Raw genomic sequence first — 23,985 nt, 5'->3', positions numbered from 1 at the left:
ACATAGATACTTTTTAAAATTTATTTTGTAATTTATGATTGGCCTCACGCGGGCCGGACAGGGATGCGCAAAGGGCCGGATGCGGCACGCGGGCCGTACAATGCCCAGGTCTGCTGTAGATGCATTTGATTAAACTTCCAATATCCGGGCCCACGTGTATTATCTTCAATTGCAATATTTATTCCTATACAATTATGATCAGAACGCAAGTTATCATCGATTGCTATTGCAGTCACTTTGTTTAGCAATGAAAATGATATCAAAAAATAGTCAATACGACTTGCCTGGTTTTGTCTTCTCCATGTATACCGTACTAACCTAGGGTGTTTGAATCTCCAGATATCAATTAAATCAAATGCATCCATAACATTTTGAATCTTTTGTAAAGATTGAGGATGATAATCCATTGAAAAATTCCCTTTTCGGTCCAGAACTTTATCCAAAGCAACGTTAAAGTCCCCCACAATAATAATTTCCCCTTGTTGTTCTTGCAACATGTCACTTATTTCTTCAAAAAAGGAAGGTTCATCAACATTTGGCCCATACAGATTCAAAACACACATCTTTTGACCTTGAATAATCATATTTAATATTAGCCAACGTCCTTGTGAGTCTTTTTCCATAGAGTTAAATTGAAAATTAAAGTTTTTTTTTATCAAAATCATAACACCTTTTGAATTTCTGTAACCATGTGAAAAGAAAATTGGACCATCCCATTCTTTTCTCCATTTTTCTTCATCTAAATGTGTTGAATGCGTTTCTTCCGTTGTGGCATGTTTGCAGGTGAACAATGAGTCACTCGGCGTTCGAGGCACCTTATCTTCCGCCAAATCACCCTCGTGAGGAGTATATATCTCACCAATTGCAGAGAGGTGGATATATACAACGAAAACGACTTAAATTATTGTATCACTGGAGCGTTTATGCCATTATTAACCTTACATACTGGGACTTGTGTAGAGACGGTCTCAACTCACGTTGCTCACGGCGGCCATCTTGTAGGGTTGTAAGGTATAGAGGTATATAAGACCCTGGGCCTCATTTAGAAAACTTGCAAAAATAGGGCCAAAACGTTAGCTTTGGAGTTTTCCATGCCAGGTATGCAATAAAAAAAACACAACCAGCACAGATTTAAGGCCCGCCAGCAGCGTTCGGTAAAGCTAAAAGATGGTCGAGGTTGTATGTTTATCAACATGTCGTTTGAAGATCAACCTAACCTAGTCTATGACGGCATCCAGATCTTGTTGGTTGCATTGCACAGGCAGGAGAGAGCAGACTAACAAATGACTCATCATATGCACTCCTCCACACTAACATGCTGTAGAACCATCCTCACTGTTTTGAATCAACAACATCACAACATTCGGAGAAGGATACTGTGGTCACTTCTGAAATTTCAACAAGATGGTAATTGAAGAAAATAAGAGGCACCTGCAACATCTCCCCGTCAGGGAATCGAACCCTGGTCTTCCGCGTGACAGGCGGAGATACTGTCCACTATACTAACGAGGACTGCTTGGCATGCTATTTTCCTGGGGACAACCAAACAGGCTTGGCTTTTGCCTGCCACACCGCGACCAAAGGCGCTGAATTAAGGCTCCAGTGTCTCGGGAGGCGTGGGTTCAAATCCCACCACTGCCATTTTTGCTGGTAACACACTTGTATCTTCCCTGACTGAGGAAATAAGACCCTGGGCCTCATTTAGAAAACTTGCAAAAATAGGGCCAAAACGTTAGCTTTGGAGTTTTCCATGCCAGGTATGCAATAAAAAAACCACAACCAGCACAGATTTAAGGCCCGCCAGCAGCTTCCGGTAAAGCTAAAAGCTGAGATTCTCAGCTTTCCTCTTCTTGTCGTCTTCGAGGTCCACTGCACGACACCTTTCCAGTTCTCCACACACAACCTAGCCTAGTCAATGACGGCATCCAGATCTTGTTGGTTGCATTGCACAGGCAGGAGAGAGCAGACTAACAAATGACTCATCACATGCACTCCTCCACACTAACATGCTGTAGAACCATCCTCATAGCCTCATTTGTTCATGGATACCCTGCAACGTTCCGTTTCACAGATCTTGGGCGATTTAGGCAGGACCAAAAAGGCCACACTTCTTTGGAGCCAGGCAGAAGAGATTTGTTTAGGCAGAGAGAGGATTTGTGTGAGGCATTTTCCCGGCGGCTAGAGCAGAGGGCCAACCTGTTGCGGTGATGTCTGTCAGTCAGGGCTTATACAGACAGGATGGAGGAAATTTGCCTTGACTTTAATCTCTTCATTGCTGGTTCTCGGTCAAACAGAGCAAGACGAGGGTCTGTTTCTTGTTTGAGCTTTTCCTCTGACGTCTGTGGTTGTATTCAAGCTGTTTTCTGTGCCAACTGACTTTAGGCTAACCATTGGTATATGTGTAAAAGTGGTATATGTGTAACTAAACTGTTGTCAGGGTTTGCTCGTAGGTGGTTAGATGCGTTGTCGTAAATAAGACCATACAGGGCTTCGCCTAAGGACTATTCTAATTCTACCAAGGTTGATTTTTGTAATGCTATGTCGAGGTCGTCAGCTGCTGCATCCCTAACCTTTAATTTGACACATTGACTCTGACAAACCATTTTCCCTTTTTGAAGACTTGCTTTTGCATCCTAATTTCGATGGGTGTAACAAAAATTAGTAAAATACTGTGTTTGATTTCTGTAGGGCTGTGCAGCAACGCCGAGTCCACACATCACAACATTCGGAGAAGGATAATGTGGTCACTTCTCAAATTTCAACAAGATGGTAATTGAAGAAAATGAGAGGCACCTAAACCATCTCCCCGTCAGGGAATCGAACCCTGGTCTTCCGCGTGACAGGTGGAGATACTGTCCACTATACTAACGAAGACTGCTTGGGATGATATTTTGCCTGCCACACCGCAACCAAAGTGTTGCTATTTCATATTTCTGCTATCTCATAATGCCGACAAATTGACCCGCCGAAAGCATGGATTGAGGGTAGTGTGGCCGAGCGGTCTAAGGCGCTGGATTAAGGCTCAAGTCTCTCGGGAGGCGTGGGTTCAAATCCCACCACTGCCATTTTTGCTGGTAACACACTTGTATCTTCCCTGACTGAGGCAAAAGACCCTGGGCCTCATTTAGAAAGCTTGCAAAAGTAGGGCCAAAACGTTAGCTTTGGAGTTTTCCATGCCAGGTATGCAATAAAAAAAAGACAACCAGCACAGATTTAAGTCTCGCCAGCAGCGTCCGGTAAAGCTACAAGGTGGTCGAGGTTGTATGTTTATCAACATGTCGTTTGAAGATCAACCTAACCTAGTCAATGACGGCATCCAGATCTTATCGGTTGCACTGCACAGGCAGGAGAGAGCAGCCTTACAAAGGACTCATCATATGCACTCCTCCACACTAACATGCTGTAAAACCATCCTCACTGTTTTGAATCAACAACATCACAGCATTCGGAGAAGGATACTGTGGTCACTTCTGAAATTTCAACAAGATAGTAATTGAAGGAAATAGGAGGCACCTGAACCATCTCCCCGTCAGGGAATCGAACCCTGGTCTTCCGCGTGACAGGCGGAGATACTGTCCACTATACTAACGAGGACTGCTTGGGATGATATTTTGCCTGCCACACCGCGACCAAAGTGTTGCTATTCCATATTTTTGCTATCTCATAATGCGGACAAATTGATCCTCCGAAAGCACGGATTGAGGGTAGTGTGGCCGAGCGGTCTAAGGCGCTGGATTAAGGCTCCAGTCTCTCGGGAGGCGTGGTTTCAAGTCCCACAACTGCCATTTTTGCTGGTAACACACTTGTATCTTCCCTGACTGAGGCAATAAGACCCTGGGCCTCATTTAGAAAACTTGCAAAAATAGGGCCAAAACGTTAGCTTTGGAGTTTTCCATGCCAGGTATGCAATAAAAAAAACACAACCAGCACAGATTCAACGCCCGCCAGCAGCATCCAGTAAAGCTAAAAGGTGGTCGAGGTTGTATGTTTATCAACATGTCGTTTGAAGATCTCCGCCCCTACTTAAGACATTCAGGCCACTTTTATCTGTTTCTGTATTTGGATGACACCGCAGTGATAGGATGTATCACTGGCCCGCACGGTGCAACCAGCAGGAGGGAGTTGGCCTGTCTGGTGACATTGTGTGGAAACAATGACCTTATCCTCAACACGGACTACACTAAGAAGACAAAAGAAGACATGAGGAAGGAAAGTCTGTTCTTTTTTGTTACTATTGTACAATTTTTCCACACCCAAGTCCAAATTCATGCAGCAGTTTCCATAGTGTAGTGGTTATCACTTCACTAAGACACAAAAGTTACCCCGGTTCAAAGAAGACAATTCGCATTTCTGACATGGCATATGAATGCAATGGGTGCTTCACACATTTGTCAAGAAACCATGCAGGAGACCAGTGTCTGAACCAGTGATCAACTCCCTGGTGGTCTAGTGGCTAGGATTCGGCGCTTTCACCGCCGCGGCCTGGGTTCGATTCCCGGTCAGGGAAAGCTATCCGACCCTTTCTCAGAGCAGGCATTTTATAATAAACTTATGTGACTTCCATGTTTTATGCTCACGATATACAAATCATTATCGTTGACATTTTCCATAAAGGCAATGGGGACATTGCTCAAATTGGCCCAAAAAATGTGCCTGAGATTCTCAGCTTTCCTCTTCTTGTCGTCTTCGAGGTCCACTGCACGACACCTTTCCAGTTCTCCACACACAACCTAGCCTAGTCAATGACGGCATCCAGATCTTGTTGGTTGCATTGCACAGGCAGGAGAGAGCAGACTAACAAATGACTCATCATATGCACTCCTCCACACTAACATGCTGTAGAACCATCCTCATAGCCTCATTTGTTCATGGATACCCTGCAACGTTCCGTTTCACAGATCTTGGGCGATTTAGGCAGGACCAAATTTCGAGGGGTGCAACAAAAATTAGTAAAATACTGTGTTTGATTTCTGTAGGGCTGTGCAGCAACACCCGAGTCCACACATCACAACATTCGGAGAAGGATACTGTGGTCACTTCTCAAATTTCAACAAGATGGTAATTGAAGAAAATGAGAGGAACCTAAACCATCTCCCCGTCAGGGAATCGAACCCTGGTCTTCCGCGTGATAGGCGGAGATACTGTCCACTATACTAACGAGGACTGCTTGGGATGATATTTTGCCTGCCACACCGCGACCAAAGTGTTGCTATTTCATATTTCTGCTATCTCATAATGCCGACAAATTGATCCGCCGAATGCATAGATCGAGGGTAGTGTGGCCGAGCGGTCTAAGGCGCTGGATTAAGGCTCCAGTCTCTCGGGAGGCGTGGGTTCAAATCCCACCACTGCCATTTTTGCTGGTAACACACTTGTATCTTCCCTGACTGAGGCAATAAGACCCTGGGTAATAGGACCAAAATGTTATCTTTGGAGTTTTCCATTCCAGATATGCAATAAAAAAAACACAACCAGCACAGATTTAAGGCCCGCCAGCAGCGTCCGGTAAAGCTAAAAGGTGGTCGAGGTTGTATGTTTATCAACATGTCGTTTGAAGATCAACCTAACCTAGTCAATGACGGCATCCAGATCTTGTTGGTTGCATTGCACAGGCAGGAGAGAGCAGACTAACAAATGACTCATCATATGCACTCCTCCACACTAACATGCTGTAGAACCATGCTCACTGTTTTGAATCATCAACATCACAACATTCGGAGAAGGATACTGTGGTCACTTCTGAAATTTCAACAAGATGGTAATTGAAGGAAACAGGAGGCACCTGCACCATCTCCCCGTCAGGGAATCGAACCCTGGTCTTCCACGTGACAGGCGGAGATACTGTCCACTATACTAACGAGGACTGCTTGGCATGCTATTTTCCTGGGGACAACCAAACAGGCTTGGCTTTTGCCTGCCACACCGCGACCTAAGGCGCTGGATTAAGGCTCCAGTCTCTCAGGAGGCGTGGGTTCAAATCCCACCACTGCCATTTTTGCTGGTAACGCACTTGTATCTTCCCTGACTGAGGCAATAAGACCCTGGGCCTCATTTAGAAAGCTTGCAAAAATAGGGCCAAAACGTTAGCATTGGAGTTTTCCATGCCAGGTATGCAATAAAAAAAAAACAACCACCACAGATTTAAGGCCCACCAGCAGCGTCCGGTAAAGCTAAAATGTGGTCGAGGTTGTATGTTTATCATCATGTCGTTTAAAGATCAGCCTAACCTAGTCAATGACGGCATCCAGATCTTGTTGGTTGCATTGCACAGGCAGGAGAGAGCAGACTAACAAATGACTCATCATATGCACTCCTCCACACTAACATGCTTTAGAACCATCCTCACTGTTTTGAATCATCAACATCACAACATTCGGAGAAGGATACTGTGGTCACTTCTCAAATTTCAACAAGATGGCAATTGAAGAAAATTAGAGGCACCTGAACCATCTCCCCGTCAGGGAATCGAACTCTGGTCTTCCGCGTGACAGGCGGAGATACTGTCCACTATACTAACGAGGACTGCCTTTGATGATATTTTGCCTGCCACACTGCGACCAAAGTGTTGCTATTCAGTATTTCTACGATCTCATAATGCGGACAAATTGATCCTCCGAAAGCACGGATTGAGGGTAGTGTGGCCGAGCGGTCTAAGAAGCTGGATTAAGGCTTCAGTCTCTCGGGAGGCGTGGTTTCAAGTCCCACAACTGCCATTTTTGCTGGTAACACACTTGTATCTTCCCTGACTGAGGCAATAAGACCCTGGGCCTCATTTAGAAAGCTTGCAAAAATAGGACCAAAACGTTAGCTTTGGAGTTTTCCATTCCAGGTATGCAATAAAAAAAACACAACCAGCACAGATTTAAGGCCCGCCAGCAGCGTCCGGTAAAGCTAAAAGGTGGTCGAGGTTGTATGTTTATCAACATGTCGTTTGAAGATCAACCTAACCTAGTCAATGACGGCATCCAGATCTTGTTGGTTGCATTGCACAGGCAGGAAAGAGCAGACTAACAAATGACTCATCATATGCACTCCTCCACACTAACATGCTGTAGAACCATCCTCACTGTTTTGAATCAACAACATCACAACATTCGGAGAAGGATACTGTGGTCACTTCTGAAATTTCAACAAGATGGTAATTGAAGGAAATAGGAGGCACCTGCAAAATCTCCCCATCAGGGAATCGAACCCTGGTCTTCCGCGTGACAGGCGGAGATACTGTCCACTATACTAACGAGGACTGCTTGGCATGCTATTTTCCTGGGGACAACCAAACAGGCTTGGCTTTTGCCTGCCACACCGCGACCTAAGGCGCTGGATTAAGGCTCCAGTCTCTCAGGAGGCGTGGGTTCAAATCCCACCACTGCCATTTTTGCTGGTAACGCACTTGTATCTTCCCTGACTGAGGCAATAAGACCCTGGGCCTCATGTAGAAAGCTTGCAAAAATAGGGCCAAAACGTTAGCTTTGGAGTTTTCCTTGCCAGGTATGCAATAAAAAAAAAACACAACCACCACAGATTTAAGGCCCACCAGCAGCATCCAGTAAAGCTAAAAGGTGGTCGAGGTTGTATGTTTATCAACATGTCGTTTGAAGATCTCCGCCCCTACTTAAGACATTCAGGCCACTTTTATCTGTTTCTGTATTTGGATGACACCGCAGTGATAGGACGTATCACTGGCCCGCACGGTGCGACCAGCAGGAGGGAGTTGGCCTATCTGGTGACATTGTGTGGAAACAACGACCTTATCCTCAACACGGACTACACTAAGAAGACAAAAGAAGACAGGAGGAAGGAAAGTCTGTTCTTTTTTGTTACTATTGTACAATTTTTCCACACCCAAGTCCAAATTCATGCAGCAGTTTCCATAGTGTAGTGGTTATCACTTCACTAAGACACAAAAGTTACCCCGGTTCAAAGAAGACAATTCGCATTTCTGACACGGCATATGAATGCAATGGGTGCTTCACACATTTGTCAAGAAACCATGCAGGAGACCAGTGTCTGAACCAGTGATCAACTCCCTGGTGGTCTAGTGGCTAGGATTCAGCGCTTTCACCGCCGCGGCCCGGGTTCGATTCCCGGTCAGGGAAAGCTATCCGACCCTTTCTCAGAGCAGGCAATTTATAATGAACTTATGTGACTTCCATGTTTTATGCTCATGATATACAAATCATTATAGTTGACATTTTCCATAAAGGCAATGGGGACATTGCTCAAACTTGGCCCAAAAAATGTGCCCGAGATTCTCCGCTTTCCTCTTCTTGTCGTCTTCGAGGTCCACTGCACGACACCTTTCCAGTTCTCCACACACAACCTAGCCTAGTCAATGACGGCATCCAGATCTTGTTGGTTGCATTGCACAGGCAGGAGAGAGAAGACTAACAAATGACTCATCATATGCACTCCTCCACACTAACATGCTTTAGAACCATCCTCACTGTTTTGAATCATCAACATCACAACATTCGGAGAAGGATACTGTGGTCACTTCTCAAATTTCAAAAAGATGGTAATTGATGAAAATAAGAGGCACCTGAACCATCTCCCCGTCAGGGAATCAAACCCTGGTCTTCCGCGTGACAGGCGGAGATACTGTCCACTATACCAACGAGGACTGCTTGGGATGATATTTTGCCTGCCACACCGTGACCAAAGTGTTGCTATTCCATATTTCTGCTATCTCATAATGCGGACAAATTGATCCTCCGAAAGCACGGATTGAGGGTAGTGTGGCAGAGCGGTCTAAGGCGCTGGATTAAGGCTCCAGTGTCTCGGGAGGCGTGGGTTCAAATCCCACCACTGCCATTTTTGCTGGTAACACACTTGTATCTTCCCTGACTGAGGCAATAAGACCCTGGGCCTCATTTAGAAAACTTGCAAAAATAGGGCCAAAACGTTAGCTTTGGAGTTTTCCATGCCAGGTATGCAATAAAAAAAACACAACCAGCACAGATTTAAGCCCCGCCAGCAGAGTCCGGTAAAGCTAAAAGGTGGTCGAGGTTGTATGTTTATCAACATGTCGTTTGAAGATCAACCTAACCTAGTCAATGACGGCATCCAGATCTTGTTGGTTGCATTGCACAGGCAGGAGAGAGCAGACTAACAAATGACTCATCATATGCACTCCTCCACACTAACATGCTGTAGAACCATCCTCACTGTTTTGAATCATCAACATCACAACATTCGGAGAAGGATACTGTGGTCACTTCTGAAATTTCAACAAGATGGTAATTGAAGGAAATAGGAGGCACCTGAACCATCTCCCCATCAGGGAATCGAACCCTGGTCTTCCGCGTGACAGGCGGAGATACTGTCCACTATACTAACGAGGACTGCTTGGCATGATATTTTCCTGGGGACAAGCAAACAGGCTTGGCTTTTGCCTGCCACACCGCGACCAGAGTGTTGCTATTCCATATTTCTGCTATCTCATAATCCGGACAAATTGATCCTCCGAAAACTTGGATTGAGGGTAGTGTGGCCGAGCGGTCTGAGGCGCTGGATTAAGGCTCCAGTCTCTCAGGAGGCGTGGGTTCAAATCCCACCACTGCCATTTTTGCTGTTAACGCACTTGTATCTTCCCTGACTGAGGCAATAAGACCCTGGGCCTCATTTAGAAAGCTTGCAAAAGTAGGGCCAAAACGTTAGCTTTGGAGTTTTCCGTGCCAGGTATGCAATAAAAAAAAGACAACCAGCACAGATTTAAGGCCCGCCAGCAGCATCCAGTAAAGCTAAAAGGTGGTCGAGGTTGTATGTTTATCAACATGTCGTTTGAAGATCTCCGCCCCTACTTAAGACATTCAGGCCACTTTTATCTGTTTCTGTATTTGGATGACACCGCAGTGATAGGATGTATCACTGGCCCGCACGGTGCGACCAGCAGGAGGGAGTTGGCCTGTCTGGTGACATTGTGTGGAAACAACAACCTTATCCTCAACACGGACTACACTAAGAAGACAAAAGAAGACATGAGGAAGGAAAGTCTGTTCTTTTTTGTTACTATTGTACAATTTTTCCACACCCAAGTCCAAATTCATGCAGCAGTTTCCATAGTGTAGTGGTTATCACTTCACTAAGACACAAAAGTTACCCCGGTTCAAAGAAGACAATTCGCATTTCTGACATGGTATATGAATGCAATGGGTGCTTCACACATTTGTCAAGAAACCATGCAGGAGACCAGTGTCTGAACAAGTGATCAACTCCCTGGTGGTCTAGTGGCTAGGATTCGGCGCATTCACCGCCGCGGCCGGGGTTCGATTCCCGGTCAGGGAAAGCTACCCGACCCTTTCTCAGAGCAGGCCACTGGCACCACTGCCATTTTTGCTGGTAACACACTTGTATCTTCCCTGACTGAGGCAAGAAGACCCAGGGCCTCATTTAGAAAACTTGCAAAAAATATGGCCAAAACGTTAGCTTTGGAGTTTTCCATGCCAGGTATGCAATAAAAAAAACCCAACCAGCACAGATTTAAGGCCCGCCAGCAGCGTCCGGTAAAGCTAAAAGGTGGTCGAGGTTGTATGTTTATCATCATGTCGTTTGAAGATCAACCTAACCTAGTCAATGACGGCATCCAGATCTTGTTGGTTGCATTGCACAGGCAGGAGAGAGCAGACTAACAAATGACTCAACATATGCACTCCTCCACACTAACATGCTGTAGAACCATCCTCACTGTTTTGAATCATCAACATCACAACATTCGGAGAAGGATACTGTGGTCACTTCTGAAATTTCAACAAGATGGTAATTGAAAAAAGTAAGAGGCACCCGCACCATCTCCCCGTCAGGGAATCGAACCCTGGTCTTCCGCGTGACAGGCGGAGATACTGTCCACTATACTAACGAGGACTGCTTGGCATGTTATTTTCCTGGGGACAACCAAACAGGCTTGGCTTTTGCCTAACACACCGCGACCAAAGGCGCTGAATTAAGGCTCCAGTCTCATAGCCTCATTTGTTCATGGATACCCTGCAACGTTCCGTTTCACAGATCTTGGGCGATTTAGGCAGGACCAAAAAAGCCACACTTCTTTGGAGCCAGGCAGAAGAGATTTGTTTAGGCAGAGAGAGGATTTGTGTGAGGCATTTTCCCGGCGGCTAGAGCAGAGGGCCAACCTGTTGCGGTGATGTCTGTCAGTCAGGGCTTATACAGGATGGAGGACATTTGCTTTGACTTTAATCTCTTCATTGCTGGTTCTCGGTCAAACAGAGCGAGACGAGGGTCTGTTTCTTGTTTGAGCTTTTCCTCTGACGTCTGTGGTTGTATTCAAGCTGTTTTCTGTGCCAACTGACTTTAGGCTAACCATTGGTATATGTGTATAAGTGGTATATGTGTAACTAAACTGTTGTCAGGGTTTGCTCGTAGGTGGTTAGATGCGTTGTCGTAAATAAGACCATACAGGGCTTCGCCTAAGGACTTTTCTAATTCTACCAAGGTTGATTTTTGTAATGCTATGTCGAGGTCGTCAGCTGCTGCATCCCTAACCTTTAATTTGACACATTGACTCTGACAAACCATTTTCCCTTTTTGAAGACTTGCTTTTGCATCCTAATTTCGAGGGGTGCAACAAACATTAGTAAAATACTGTGTTTGATTTCTGTAGGGCTGTGCAGCAACGCCGAGTCCACACATCACAACATTCGGAGAAGGATACTGTGGTCACTTCTCAAATTTCAACGAGATGGTAATTGAAGAAAATGAGAGGAACCTAAACCATCTCCCCGTCAGGGAATCGAACCCCGGTCTTCCGCGTGACAGGCGGAGATACTGTCCACTATACTAACGAGGACTGCTTGGGATGATATTTTGCCTGCCACACCGCGACCAAAGTGTTGCTATCTCATATTTCTGCTATCTCATAATGCCGACAAATTGATCCGCCGAATGCATAGATTGAGGGTAGTGTGGCCGAGCGGTCTAAGGCGCTGGATTAAGGCTCCAGTCTCTCGGGAGGCGTGGGTTCAAATCCCACCACTGCCATTTTTGCTGGTAACACACTTGTATCTTCCCTGACTGAGGCAAGAAGACCCAGGGCCTCATTTAGAAAACTTGCAAAAATAGGGCCAAAACGTTAGCTTTGGAGTTTTCCATGCCAGGTATGCAATAAAAACAACCCAACCAGCACAGATTTAAGGCCCGCCAGCAGCGTCCGGTAAAGCTAAAAGGTGGTCGAGGTTGTATGTTTATCATCATGTCGTTTGAAGATCAACCTAACCTAGTCAATGACGGCATCCAGATCTTGTTGGTTGCATTGCACAGGCAGGAGAGAGCAGACTAACAAATGACACATCATATGCACTCCTCCACACTAACATGCTTTAGAACCATCCTCACTGTTTTGAATCATCAACATCACAACATTTGGAGAAGGATACTGTGGTCACTTCTCAAATTTCAAAAAGATGGTAATTGATGAAAATAAGAGGCACCTGAACCATCTCCCCGTCAGGGAATCGAACCCTGGTCTTCCGCGTGACAAGCGGAGATACTGTCCACTATACTAACGAGGACTGCTTGGGATGATATTTTGCCTGCCACACCGCGACCAAAGTTTTGCTATTCAGTATTTCTGCGATCTCATAATGCGGACAAATTGATCCTCCGAAAGCACGGATTGAGGGTAGTGTGGCCGAGCGGTCTAAGGCGCTGGATTAAGGCTCCAGTCTCTCAGGAGGCGTGGGTTCAAATCCCACCACTGCCATTTTTGCTGGTAACACACTTGTATCTTCCCTGACTGAGGCAATAAGACCCTGGGCCTCATTTAGAAAGCTTGCAAAAATAGGGCCAAAACGTTAGCTTTGGAGTTTTCCATGCCAGGTATGCAGTAAAAAAAACACAACCAGCACAGATTTAAGGCCCGCCAGCAGCATCCAGTAAAGCTAAAAGGTGGTCGAGGTTGTATGTTTATCAACATGTCGTTTGAAGATCTCCGCCCCTACTTAAGACATTCAGGCCACTTTTATCTGTTTCTGTATTTGGATGACACCGCAGTGATAGGATGTATCACTGGCCCGCACGGTGCGACCAGCAGGAGGGAGTTGGCCTGTCTGGATACATTGTGTGGAAACAACGACCTTATCCTCAACACGGACTACACTAAGAAGACAAAAAAAGACAGGAGTAAGGAAAGTCTGTTCTTTTTTGTTACTATTGTACAATTTTTCCACACCCAAGTCCAAATTCATGCAGCAGTTTCCATAGTGTAGTGGTTATCACTTCACTAAGACACAAAAGTTACCCCGGTTCAAAGAAGACAATTCGCATTTCTGACATGGCATATGAATGCAATGGGTGCTTCACACATTTGTCAAGAAACCATGCAGGAGACCAGTGTCTGAACCAGTGATCAACTCCCTGGTGGTCTAGTGGCTAGGATTCGGCGCTTTCACCGCCGCGGCCGGGGTTCGATTCTCGAAGCTATCCGACCCTTTCTCAGAGCAGGCAATTCATAATAAACTTATGTGACTTCCATGTTTTATGCTCATGATATACAAATCATTATAGTTGACATTTTCCATAAAGGCAATGGGGACATTGTTCAAACTTGGCCCAAAAAATGTGCCCGAGATTCCCCGCTTTCCTCTTCTTGTCGTCTTCGAGGTCCACTGCACGACACCTTTCCAGTTCTCCACACACAACCTAGCCTAGTCAATGACGCCATCCAGATCTTGTTGGTTGCATTGCACAGGCAGGAGAGAGCAGACTAACAAATGACTCATCATATGCACTCCTCCACACTAACATGATGTAGAACCATCCTCACTGTTTTGAATCATCAACATCACAACATTCGGAGAAGGATACTGTGGTCACTTCTCAAATTTCAAAAAGATGGTAATTGATGAAAATAAGAGGCACCTGAACCATCTCCCCGTCAGGGAATCGAACCCTGGTCTTCCGCGTGACAGGCGGAGATACTGTCCACTATACTAACGAGGACTGCTTGGGATGATATTTTGCCTGCCACACCGCGACCAAAGTGTTGCTATTCAGTATTTCTGCGATCTCATAATGCGGACAAATTGATCCTCCGAAAGCACGGATTGAGGGTAGTGTGGCCGAGCGGTCTAAGGCGCTGGATTAAGGCTCCAGTCTCTCGGGAGGCGTGGGTTCAAATCCCACCACTGCCATTTTTGCTGGTAACACACTTGTATCTTCCCTGACTGAGGCAATAAGACCCTGGGTAATAGGACCAAAATGTTATCTTTGGAGTTTTCCATTCCAGATATGCAATAAAAAAAACACAACCAGCACAGATTTAAGGCCCGCCAGCAGCGTCCGGTAAAGCTAAAAGGTGGTCGAGGTTGTATGTTTATCAACATGTCCTTTGAAAATCAACCTAACCTAGTCAATGACGGCATCCAGATCTTGTTGGTTGCATTGCACAGGCAGGAGAGAGCAGACTAACAAATGACTCATCATATGCACTCCTCCACACTAACATGCTGTAGAACCATGCTCACTGTTTTGAATCATCAACATCACAACATTCGGAGAAGGATACTGTGGTCACTTCTGAAATTTCAACAAGATGGTAATTGAAGGAAACAGGAGGCACCTGCACCATCTCCCCGTCAGGGAATCGAACCCTGGTCTTCCGCGTGACAGGCGGAGATACTGTCCACTATACTAACGAGGACTGCTTGGCGTACTATTTTCCTGGGGACAACCAAACAGGCTTGGCTTTTGCCTGCCACACCGCGACCTAAGGCGCTGGATTAAGGCTCCAGTCTCTCAGGAGGCGTGGGTTCAAATCCCACCACTGCCATTTTTGCTGGTAACGCAGTTGTATCTTCCCTGACTGAGGCAATAAGACCCTGGGCCTCATTTAGAAAGCTTTCAAAAATAGGGCCAAAACGTTAGCTTTGGAGTTTTCCATGCCAGGTATGCAATAAAAAAAAAACAACCACCACAGATTTAAGGCCCACCAGCAGCGTCCGGTAAAGCTAAAACGTGGTCGAGGTTGTATGTTTATCATCATGTCGTTTAAAGATCAGCCTAACCTAGTCAATGACGGCATCCAGATCTTGTTGGTTGCATTGCACAGGCAGGAGAGAGCAGACTAACAAATGACTCTTCATATGCACTCCTCCACACTAACATGCTTTAGAACCATCCTCACTGTTTTGAATCATCAACATCACAACATTCGGAGAATGATACTGTGGTCACTTTTCAAATTTCAACAAGATGGTAATTGAAGAAAATAAGAGGCAACTGAACCATCTCCCCGTCAGGGAATCGAACCCTGGTCTTCCGCGTGACAGGCGGAGATACTGTCCACTATACTAACGAGGACTGCCTTGGATGATATTTTGCCTGCCACACTGCGACCAAAGTGTTGCTATTCAGTATTTCTACGATCTCATAATGCGGACAAATTGATCCTCCGAAAGCACGGATTGAGGGTAGTGTGGCCGAGCGGTCTAAGGCGCTGGATTAAGGCTCCAGTCTCTCGGGAGGCGTGGGTTAAAATCCCACCACTGCCATTTTTGCTGGTAACGCAGTTGTATCTTCCCTGACTGAGGCAATAAGACCCTGGGCCTCATTTAGAAAACTTGCAAAAATAGGACCAAAACGTTAGCTTTGGAGTTTTCCATTCCAGGTATGCAATAAAAAAAACACAACCAGCACAGATTTAAGGCCCGCCAGCAGCGTCCGGTAAAGCTAAAAGGTGGTCGAGGTTGTATGTTTATCAACATGTCGTTTGAAGATCAACCTAACCTAGTCAATGACGGCATCCAGATCTTGTTGGTTGCATTGCACAGGCAGGAGAGAGCAGACTAACAAATGACTCATCATATGCACTCCTCCACACTAACATGCTGTAGAACCATCCTCACTGTTTTGAATCATCAACATCACAACATTCGGAGAAGGATACTGTGGTCACTTCTGAAATTTCAACAAGATGGTAATTGAAAAAAGTAAGAGGCACCCGCACCATCTCCCCGTCAGGGAATAGAACCCTGGTCTTCCGCGTGACAGGCGGAGATACTGTCCACTATACTAACGAGGACTGCTTGGCATGTTATTTTCCTGGGGACAACCAAACAGGCTTGGCTTTTGCCTGCCACACCGCGACCAAAGGCGCTGAATTAAGCCTCCAGTCTCTCGGGAGGCGTGGGTTCAAATCCCACCACTGCCATTTTAGCTGGTAACACACTTGTATCTTCCCTGACTGAGGCAATAAGACCCTGGGCCTCATTTAGAAAACTTGCAAAAATAGGGCCAAAACATTAGCTTTGGAGTTTTCCATGCCAGGTATGCAATAAAAAAAACACAACCAGCACAGATTTAAGGCCCGCCAGCAGCGTCCGGTAAAGCTAAAAGGTGGTCGAGGTTATATGTTTATCAACATGTCGTTTGAAGATCAACCTAACCTAGTCAATGACGGCATCCAGATCTTGTTGGTTGCATTGCACAGGCAGGAGAGAGCAGACTAACAAATGACTCATCATATGCACTCCTCCACACTAACATGCTGTAGAACCATCCTCACTGTTTTGAATCAACAACATCACAACATTCGGAGAAGGATACTGTGGTCACTTCTGAAATTTCAACAAGAAGGTAATTGAAGGAAATAGGAGGCACCTGAACCATCTCCCCGTCAGGGAATCGAACCCTGGTCTTCCGCGTGACAGGCGGAGATACTGTCCACTATACTAACGAGGACTGCTTGGCATGATATTTTGCTGGGGACAAGTAAACAGGCTTGGCTTTTGCCTGCCACACCGCGACCAAAGTGTTGCTATTCCATATTTCTGCTATCTCATAATGCGGACAATTTGATCCTCCGAAAGCTTGGATTGAGGGTAGTGTGGCCGAGCGGTCTAAGGCGCTGGATTAAGGCTCCAGTCTCTCAGGAGGTGTGGGTTCAAATCCCACCACTGCCATTTTTGCTGGTAACGCACTTGTATCTTCCCTGACTGAGGCAATAAGACCCTGGGCCTCATTTAGAAAGCTTGCAAAAATAGGGCCAAAACGTTAGCTTTGGAGTTTTCCATGCCAGGTATGCAGTAAAAAAAACACAACCAGCACAGATTTAAGGCCCGCCAGCAGCATCCAGTAAAGCTAAAAGGTGGTCGAGGTTGTATGTTTATCAACATGTCGTTTGAAGATCTCCGCCCCTACTTAAGACATTCAGGCCACTTTTATCTGTTTCTGTATTTGGATGACACCGCAGTGATAGGATGTATCACTGGCCCGCACGGTGCGACCAGCAGGAGGGAGTTGGCCTGTCTGGATACATTGTGTGGAAACAACGACCTTATCCTCAACACGGACTACACTAAGAAGACAAAAGAAGACAGGAGGAAGGAAAGTCTGTTCTTTTTTGTTACTATTGTACAATTTTTCCACACCCAAGTCCAAATTCATGCAGCAGTTTCCATAGTGTAGTGGTTATCACTTCACTAAGACACAAAAGTTACCCCGGTTCAAAGAAGACAATTCGCATTTCTGACATGGCATATGAATGCAATGGGTGCTTCACACATTTGTCAAGAAACCATGCAGGAGACCAGTGTCTGAACCAGTGATCAACTCCCTGGTGGTCTAGTGGCTAGGATTCGGCGCTTTCACCGCCGCGGCCGGGGTTCGATTCTCGAAGCTATCCGACCCTTTCTCAGAGCAGGCAATTTATAATAAACTTATGTGACTTCCATGTTTTATGCTCATGATATACAAATCATTATAGTTGACATTTTCCATAAAGGCAATGGGGACATTGCTCAAACTTGGCCCAAAAAATGTGCCCGAGATTCTCCGCTTTCCTCTTCTTGTCGTCTTCGAGGTCCACTGCACGACACCTTTCCAGTTCTCCACACACAACCTAGCCTAGTCAATGACGGCATCCAGATCTTGTTGGTTGCATTGCACAGGCAGGAGAGAGCAGACTAACAAATGACTCATCATATGCACTCCTCCACACTAACATGATGTAGAACCATCCTCACTGTTTTGAATCATCAACATCACAACATTCGGAGAAGGATACTGTGGTCACTTCTCAAATTTCAAAAAGATGGTAATTGATGAAAATAAGAGGCACCTGAACCATCTCCCCGTCAGGGAATCGAACCCTGGTCTTCCGCGTGACAGGCGGAGATACTGTCCACTATACTAACGAGGACTGCTTGGGATGGTATTTTGCCTGCCACACCGCGACCAAAGTGTTGCTATTCAGTATTTCTGCGATCTCATAATGCGGACAAATTGATCCTCCGAAAGCACGGATTGAGGGTAGTGTGGCCGAGCGGTCTAAGGCGCTGGATTAAGGCTCCAGTCACTCGGGAGGCGTGGGTTCCCACCACTGCCATTTTTGCTGGTAACACACTTGTATCTTCCCTGACTGAGGCAATAAGACCCTGGGTAATAGGACCAAAATGTTATCTTTGGAGTTTTCCATTCCAGATATGCAATAATAAAAACACCACCAGCACAGATTTAAGGCCCGCCAGCAGCGTCCGGTAAAGCTAAAAGGTGGTCGAGGTTGTATGTTTATCAACATGTCGTTTGAAGATCAACCTAACCTAGTCAATGACGGCATCCAGATCTTGTTGGTTGCATTGCACAGGCAGGAGAGAGCAGACTAACAAATGACTCATCATATGCACTCCTCCATGTAGTGGATTGTCCGAAGCTTAAGCAAGCAACAAAAGTAGTTTAGTACAACAAATTTATTTACCCATTATCAGAAGTGCAGGTTGAATTAAGTTGTCCGTGCAAGCAGACACAATGTACTCCAGAGCACACAAGACACACACCAGCCAAAATCACCCCCGAGTTCCGGTCTTCTGCCATTCATTTATATGTCTGTTGTGCGTCATCGTTCCTTATCAAATGCGTCAATGTCTTGTTTTGCTTTTCCTATCTGTTCCATAACAACTCGAATTCTGTAGACAGGTTGGCACGACTCAATATTCACTTTTGTCCCACAACTGGTCCATTCAATGGCACAAAATACAAGAGTATTGAAAATGAGCGGACATTCTTAAAAGACAAGAAATATAGGTCAAAAGGTCAGAAATTCTACTACATACCCTCCTTCCAGGGTCTTAAGACCCTGGACCAAAACAATTTCTGATATAGACCACTAACTTAAATCTCTACCGCAGATAGAGGCAAAAACCTCAATGTTTTTATACGAGGCAAAAATTCCGTCTATGACCCTCCTTCAGAGCGATCGCTGTTACCAGCCTGCAGTAAAACCATCTCACAGAACACAATTAGTGGCCTACCCTTTGATTTAGTAAAGGAAAAACAAATACTTTGATCATGAACATCATTGAACATAAATAGATGAATGTATATAGACTTATGACTGTAAGACATTTTCAAAAATATTTTTCCCGGCATTTGCAATGAATGTAGTTACCAATATTGTTAATTATCAATTGATTTTGAACACACAACTGAATTTCGTATGAGTCCATGTTCGATTAGTGCTCGTATAGATGGCTCGGTGGTGCCTCAGGCTGGTGGCCTGCCGACACCTCGTTGGGCTTTTGGCTGCCCTGGTGAAGAAAGAGATCCACTCAAACAGTCTGTCTCTGTCTCTTCTTGGGGTGTGGTTCAGTCCATTGGGCAGACTGTTCAGTGGCATGTGCGTGCTGGCCGAAATTGGGGAAAACTCAGGTAGAGTTGGAGCTGTGGGGGCTTTGGGGAAGGCTGGGGCAGAGTATGGGGCGTGGGGCTTTGGTCCAGGCCCTCGGCTTGCTTCAGGCCTCCTCGCTGCTTCGGCACTCCCGACACTTCTTTCCACAGCTGCTGGAGTCCCGGTGGACACATTGGCTGGCAACCTTAGTTGTTCTCGTCATCGCTGGCAAGGTGTTGTCTCTCCTCTCGGTTCCTTCCAGTCAGGTATCGGGTGTTGGTCCTGGATCGGCTTTGACCGTGCCCCTCTTAGCGAGTGCAAGGGAATCTGGAGTGGCTGCTTTCATCCTCAAATCTGCACAGAGGAACTGGCACACAAATTCTACATTTTGCAAACTTACCATTTTGGTCTCATGGTCTTTCCACCTTCCTAGGAAGCTGCTGGTCCTGAGAAGTGCTGATCTTGTGACTGAAGAAGATTAACCTGTTTTCTTAAAATAGGTGCCGTTGTTTGACCTAATCTTTTTGGGGAAACCATGTCGGGATATTAGATCATTCACAAAACATTTAATTACTGAATTGGCACCCTCCTTTGAGGTTGGGGTTGCTTTCGCCAACCACTGCAATTGTCAATCTAAATCATTACGTTCCTTTATCCTTGATCATATCGATTAAATAAAACCTCAACACGCTCAAACTTGACCCAATCCAAACTCACCTCCCCCCTCTGTCCCTCTCACAGGGACAGTGTTAGTCGTAGTAATAGTAATAGTAGTAGTAGTAGTAGTATTAGTAGTTTCAGAAACATCCAAGAAAAAGAAAAGACAGCTGATAGTCAAGTGCAGCAAGAACAGAGGCGGAGGACAGGTCATGTTTGAGGTCACTGTTCGCTTTTGCAATAGTACTTTGATATTTTACAACACCTAGTGAATTATTGTGGCCACAACAATTCACTAAATAGTTGTATTTAATTTAGTCTATCTATGATGGGACAATGCACAGAAACATTAAGTTCAGAAACAGATATGTTCTGTACCAGATTATATCTAAATAGCTACTTTCCATCTGTAGTCCCTGGCTACCTAAATTAAAGGGATCCACAAATCAAGCAATAAAATTATGACACTAATTAATCATAATAAATATATACATTCATAATAATCAATAATTAATCAAAAATAATCATACTGTAGCATGTATTCAATTATAAGAAAAGTCACCAAATGCCCCTTCATGGACACATACTTACCATACAATACAACCACACCTTATTTACATCATCACACAAAGACCATACATGCTCTTGTTCACATCTGTCATCATTCGTAAAAACAACCAAGATTTTAACAGCCATACCTCACAATTTACAACAAACATGCTCTCATGGATAAATATAATACTCATTAAATTGATGTGTCAACATAATGCCCATCTTAGTGACCGTGTGAGCAGCCTTGATTGCTCCAAAGCCACTTTTTTTTTTATTTCAAATTTTCTATTCTTTTTGTTATAACGTGGAGAAGGCTAATTGGTCTGTACATGTTCTGGTCTTCTTTATTTCCTGCTTTATGGATTTAATCATAGTAGCAGTTTCTCCACGTGGTAGGGAAAGTGTTTTCCGTTATTGATTTATTTATCAATCGTTGTTATACGAGCAATAATACAATCCTTATATGTTTGTAGGAAGATAGTGTCCAACCCATATATATATCTCTAGATCGTGAGTCTGATAATGCAGTGAAGATTTTGTTTAACTTTGTTTCATTTGTTACTTCTAAAATGAGTCCATCCTGAATAAATGACAATTATTTGCACTGATTTTGAGGGATTTTTATTCAGGGTTTGTACAGACTGGATGAAATGTTCATTAAAATTATTACTTATGTCCAGACTGTCTGCGATAGTAGCGCCATTGATATTTAATGTTATAGTGTTGTTTCTTGTTTGCTCTCTTCCCGTAAGTTTGTATCTGGTTTTCCATAACTCTCTATTGTTCCCTTTTGCAGCTTTGATTAATTCTAAATGAAAGTCAGCCTTAGACTTCCGCATAAACATTGTTACCTTGTTCTTCCAAACTTTTAAAACATACGATCTGTATTTAGACCTGTTATAATTGCTCTTTTGAGAGCTGAGTCCCGATGTCTTTATTAGAATCCAAATTGTTTTATTAATCCAATGGTATTTTTATTTTAGCACTCTTCTTTCTGGTTTTGTATTCGTGTATTTACAGATGATCTCTTTAATTTTTGTCATCCAATTGTAATTCTAGTAGGGCTGCTTATCCTTTGTATCATGTAGAAGCCGTTTATAATATCCTTAAGTTTCTTTCTACGCGTCTTATTTAACCAGTCCAGATTAACGTCCCCCATGACGTTACTTCTTTCATACTATGCTGTTTGAGGATGTCTGAAAATGAATCAAGAAAAATGTCTTTAGCTGTGGTCAGTCGGTATACTACAATTACCTTGAAATACATTTCTGAGGAACATGTGATTTTAATTTCAACATACTCAAATTGATCTACTTTTAATGTTTTCCCTTTCATAAATCATAATTCCTCCCCCCTTTGTCACTCGATCTGTCTTTTCTGTAATCTTGTCCCCCGGGACATTAATTAGAACGAAAGGTGTTGTGGGTTTTAACCATGTCTCTGATAGACAAGGTAATCCGGATTAGAGTCTGACAGTAACTGCTGGATTTGTTCAGTATGTTTCCTGTGGTAGAAAGTTTAATAATGCGGACACGTTTGTTACTGAATACTTTCTACAGACTTCTGTCTCTCTGCGACTTTGTGTATGTAATAAGCAACTATAATTTTTTGATATGCTTACATTTTATTTTAGCTCAGCTGTTGTGTAGCTGCTAGCTCTTTGTAGCCTACAGCAGGAATGTCCAAATTGCAACCAATAGCTATGTTTTTAACAGACAACCGAAATAATTGAAAATGTGGTATTAGCGTATCGGTTCAATCAGCGGCAGCTACGCCCTGTTTTATCATTTGACCTAAATTTTTGGTTTCGTAGGCAGGACAGAGGGAACAATGTGGGTCATTAGTTGTCCATCTTATACCATTCTAATTGTTGTAAGGATAGTTCACATGAGCGGCCATACCTTGAGTCCTACCATATATAAGAGTCAAAAGGCTCCTATTATGAGTCGTCTAATTGGTGATCATACACTTTGGCGGTTTGGGTGGCAGGACACACGGACGCACCTCAGTCAGCTAGTGCTAGGACAGTTGGAGCAGTCCCCGTCTTCCACTCGTTCCTGGGAGGCGTCCCTATTAGTTGTCCGCTGATGTCGTGCTGTCAGGCAACATCAGGAATTTCCTTCTGTGCGGTATTGAATTGTCAGGGCACAGTTCGTAAGCAGGTCATTACAAGGTGTGTGCAGGTTGACCACAAAGGAATGCTTCAAAGATTGTGTTGAACATTGTCCGTTGACACTTATGTCCAGCAGGGGTCTGTTTGTATCCTGCTGTTCGTCCTGCTGTCACACCTGTATTTTTTGTGAGCATGTTCTGGCTACAACTTTGGAGCTTGTCTTGTTCAGAGAAGCCGGCAGTCCCCCGGCTGCACATCCTTTCCACCCTCGCTTGACCTAGCACAACCGTGGCTACCACCCAAGTCCGTCTGAATGGTTTTACGTTTTGTTGAGGTTTTTTCCTCCAGAATTTGGAACTCAAAACATGTACACCCATCGTTTTCATATCCTCTCGGTTAGTTCAATTTTGCATATCACGTTTTTTTTTTTAAATTACAGTCTTAACTATCCCATTAATTGCTAATCAATAACCTTAATTCAAAGATTATACGTACTACTTCATGTGTATTTAAGTACCCTTTTAATTCACTTAAAGATTATGTATAAGTTAATTTAAACTATCATTTGTCTATCAGTAGGCGCGAGCAAGCTGTCATGCTTGCACTCTGACCTCCCGCTGTGCGTGATACTCTCCAAAACAAAGGAATGTTTTTATTCACGTTTCTCCTTATCTTTCAGCTAAATCTTTTAATCTTTTAACTTTTAACGTCCGCACTGTGTTTATTTTTATTGTCTGCATTTTAATTTTGCTTTTATTTTCTTTCATTTCCCTTTGTTGTCTGTGAAGCACTTTGAGTCTTGTCCTTGCCTTGTCTGTCTCCGACTGGTTATCTAACCTATTCACAACAAACATACAAGGCCATGCTCTAAGCGCCAGCCCTAATCACACTTCTCCTCTTTTTTTTTTTTTTTTTTTTTTTTAACTTTACATATCGGCTCTTATTCTAATTATTAATGTAGGCTGTTATTTGTAATTATTATTCAACACTATTCACAGCAAACAGTTGTAAAGTTATAGTTATTCGCATTATACTCTCAAAATCTATAGCT

General features: G+C 44.3%; 21 non-coding genes across 21 annotated transcripts; 11 read left to right on the top strand and 10 right to left on the bottom strand.

Annotated features, from left to right (window-relative positions):
• Positions 1-1,440: 1,440 nt before the first annotated feature.
• On the bottom strand, positions 1,441-1,512 carry trnad-guc (transfer RNA aspartic acid (anticodon GUC)). Its single transcript has one exon. It is a non-coding gene; the product is annotated as a tRNA-Asp (tRNA).
• A 1,471-nt stretch (positions 1,513-2,983) lies between these two features.
• On the top strand, positions 2,984-3,065 carry trnal-aag (transfer RNA leucine (anticodon AAG)). The gene has a single exon. It is a non-coding gene; the product is annotated as a tRNA-Leu (tRNA).
• Positions 3,066-3,522: 457 nt separating this feature from the next.
• Positions 3,523-3,594, bottom strand: trnad-guc (transfer RNA aspartic acid (anticodon GUC)). The gene has a single exon. It is a non-coding gene; the product is annotated as a tRNA-Asp (tRNA).
• An 841-nt stretch (positions 3,595-4,435) lies between these two features.
• On the top strand, positions 4,436-4,507 carry trnae-uuc (transfer RNA glutamic acid (anticodon UUC)). Its single transcript has one exon. It is a non-coding gene; the product is annotated as a tRNA-Glu (tRNA).
• Positions 4,508-5,091: 584 nt separating this feature from the next.
• On the bottom strand, positions 5,092-5,163 carry trnad-auc (transfer RNA aspartic acid (anticodon AUC)). The gene has a single exon. It is a non-coding gene; the product is annotated as a tRNA-Asp (tRNA).
• A 109-nt stretch (positions 5,164-5,272) lies between these two features.
• Positions 5,273-5,354, top strand: trnal-aag (transfer RNA leucine (anticodon AAG)). The gene has a single exon. It is a non-coding gene; the product is annotated as a tRNA-Leu (tRNA).
• Positions 5,355-7,171: 1,817 nt separating this feature from the next.
• Positions 7,172-7,243, bottom strand: trnad-guc (transfer RNA aspartic acid (anticodon GUC)). The gene has a single exon. It is a non-coding gene; the product is annotated as a tRNA-Asp (tRNA).
• Positions 7,244-8,024: 781 nt separating this feature from the next.
• trnae-uuc (transfer RNA glutamic acid (anticodon UUC)) lies at positions 8,025-8,096 on the top strand. Its single transcript has one exon. It is a non-coding gene; the product is annotated as a tRNA-Glu (tRNA).
• Positions 8,097-8,729: 633 nt separating this feature from the next.
• Positions 8,730-8,811, top strand: trnal-aag (transfer RNA leucine (anticodon AAG)). The gene has a single exon. It is a non-coding gene; the product is annotated as a tRNA-Leu (tRNA).
• A 669-nt stretch (positions 8,812-9,480) lies between these two features.
• trnal-aag (transfer RNA leucine (anticodon AAG)) lies at positions 9,481-9,562 on the top strand. Its single transcript has one exon. It is a non-coding gene; the product is annotated as a tRNA-Leu (tRNA).
• A 1,226-nt stretch (positions 9,563-10,788) lies between these two features.
• trnad-guc (transfer RNA aspartic acid (anticodon GUC)) lies at positions 10,789-10,860 on the bottom strand. The gene has a single exon. It is a non-coding gene; the product is annotated as a tRNA-Asp (tRNA).
• A 1,049-nt stretch (positions 10,861-11,909) lies between these two features.
• Positions 11,910-11,991, top strand: trnal-aag (transfer RNA leucine (anticodon AAG)). Its single transcript has one exon. It is a non-coding gene; the product is annotated as a tRNA-Leu (tRNA).
• Positions 11,992-12,630: 639 nt separating this feature from the next.
• trnal-aag (transfer RNA leucine (anticodon AAG)) lies at positions 12,631-12,712 on the top strand. The gene has a single exon. It is a non-coding gene; the product is annotated as a tRNA-Leu (tRNA).
• Positions 12,713-13,878: 1,166 nt separating this feature from the next.
• trnad-guc (transfer RNA aspartic acid (anticodon GUC)) lies at positions 13,879-13,950 on the bottom strand. The gene has a single exon. It is a non-coding gene; the product is annotated as a tRNA-Asp (tRNA).
• Positions 13,951-14,059: 109 nt separating this feature from the next.
• On the top strand, positions 14,060-14,141 carry trnal-aag (transfer RNA leucine (anticodon AAG)). The gene has a single exon. It is a non-coding gene; the product is annotated as a tRNA-Leu (tRNA).
• A 437-nt stretch (positions 14,142-14,578) lies between these two features.
• trnad-guc (transfer RNA aspartic acid (anticodon GUC)) lies at positions 14,579-14,650 on the bottom strand. Its single transcript has one exon. It is a non-coding gene; the product is annotated as a tRNA-Asp (tRNA).
• Positions 14,651-15,237: 587 nt separating this feature from the next.
• trnad-guc (transfer RNA aspartic acid (anticodon GUC)) lies at positions 15,238-15,309 on the bottom strand. The gene has a single exon. It is a non-coding gene; the product is annotated as a tRNA-Asp (tRNA).
• A 109-nt stretch (positions 15,310-15,418) lies between these two features.
• On the top strand, positions 15,419-15,500 carry trnal-aag (transfer RNA leucine (anticodon AAG)). The gene has a single exon. It is a non-coding gene; the product is annotated as a tRNA-Leu (tRNA).
• A 1,117-nt stretch (positions 15,501-16,617) lies between these two features.
• On the bottom strand, positions 16,618-16,689 carry trnad-guc (transfer RNA aspartic acid (anticodon GUC)). Its single transcript has one exon. It is a non-coding gene; the product is annotated as a tRNA-Asp (tRNA).
• Positions 16,690-16,828: 139 nt separating this feature from the next.
• On the top strand, positions 16,829-16,910 carry trnal-aag (transfer RNA leucine (anticodon AAG)). The gene has a single exon. It is a non-coding gene; the product is annotated as a tRNA-Leu (tRNA).
• Positions 16,911-18,076: 1,166 nt separating this feature from the next.
• On the bottom strand, positions 18,077-18,148 carry trnad-guc (transfer RNA aspartic acid (anticodon GUC)). The gene has a single exon. It is a non-coding gene; the product is annotated as a tRNA-Asp (tRNA).
• Positions 18,149-23,985: the final 5,837 nt, after the last annotated feature.

The sequence above is a fragment of the Entelurus aequoreus genome, linkage group LG26 (assembly GCF_033978785.1).
Source record: "Entelurus aequoreus isolate RoL-2023_Sb linkage group LG26, RoL_Eaeq_v1.1, whole genome shotgun sequence".
Lineage (NCBI taxonomy): Eukaryota > Metazoa > Chordata > Actinopteri > Syngnathiformes > Syngnathidae > Entelurus > Entelurus aequoreus.
This window is presented reverse-complemented; position numbering and strand designations above follow the sequence as displayed.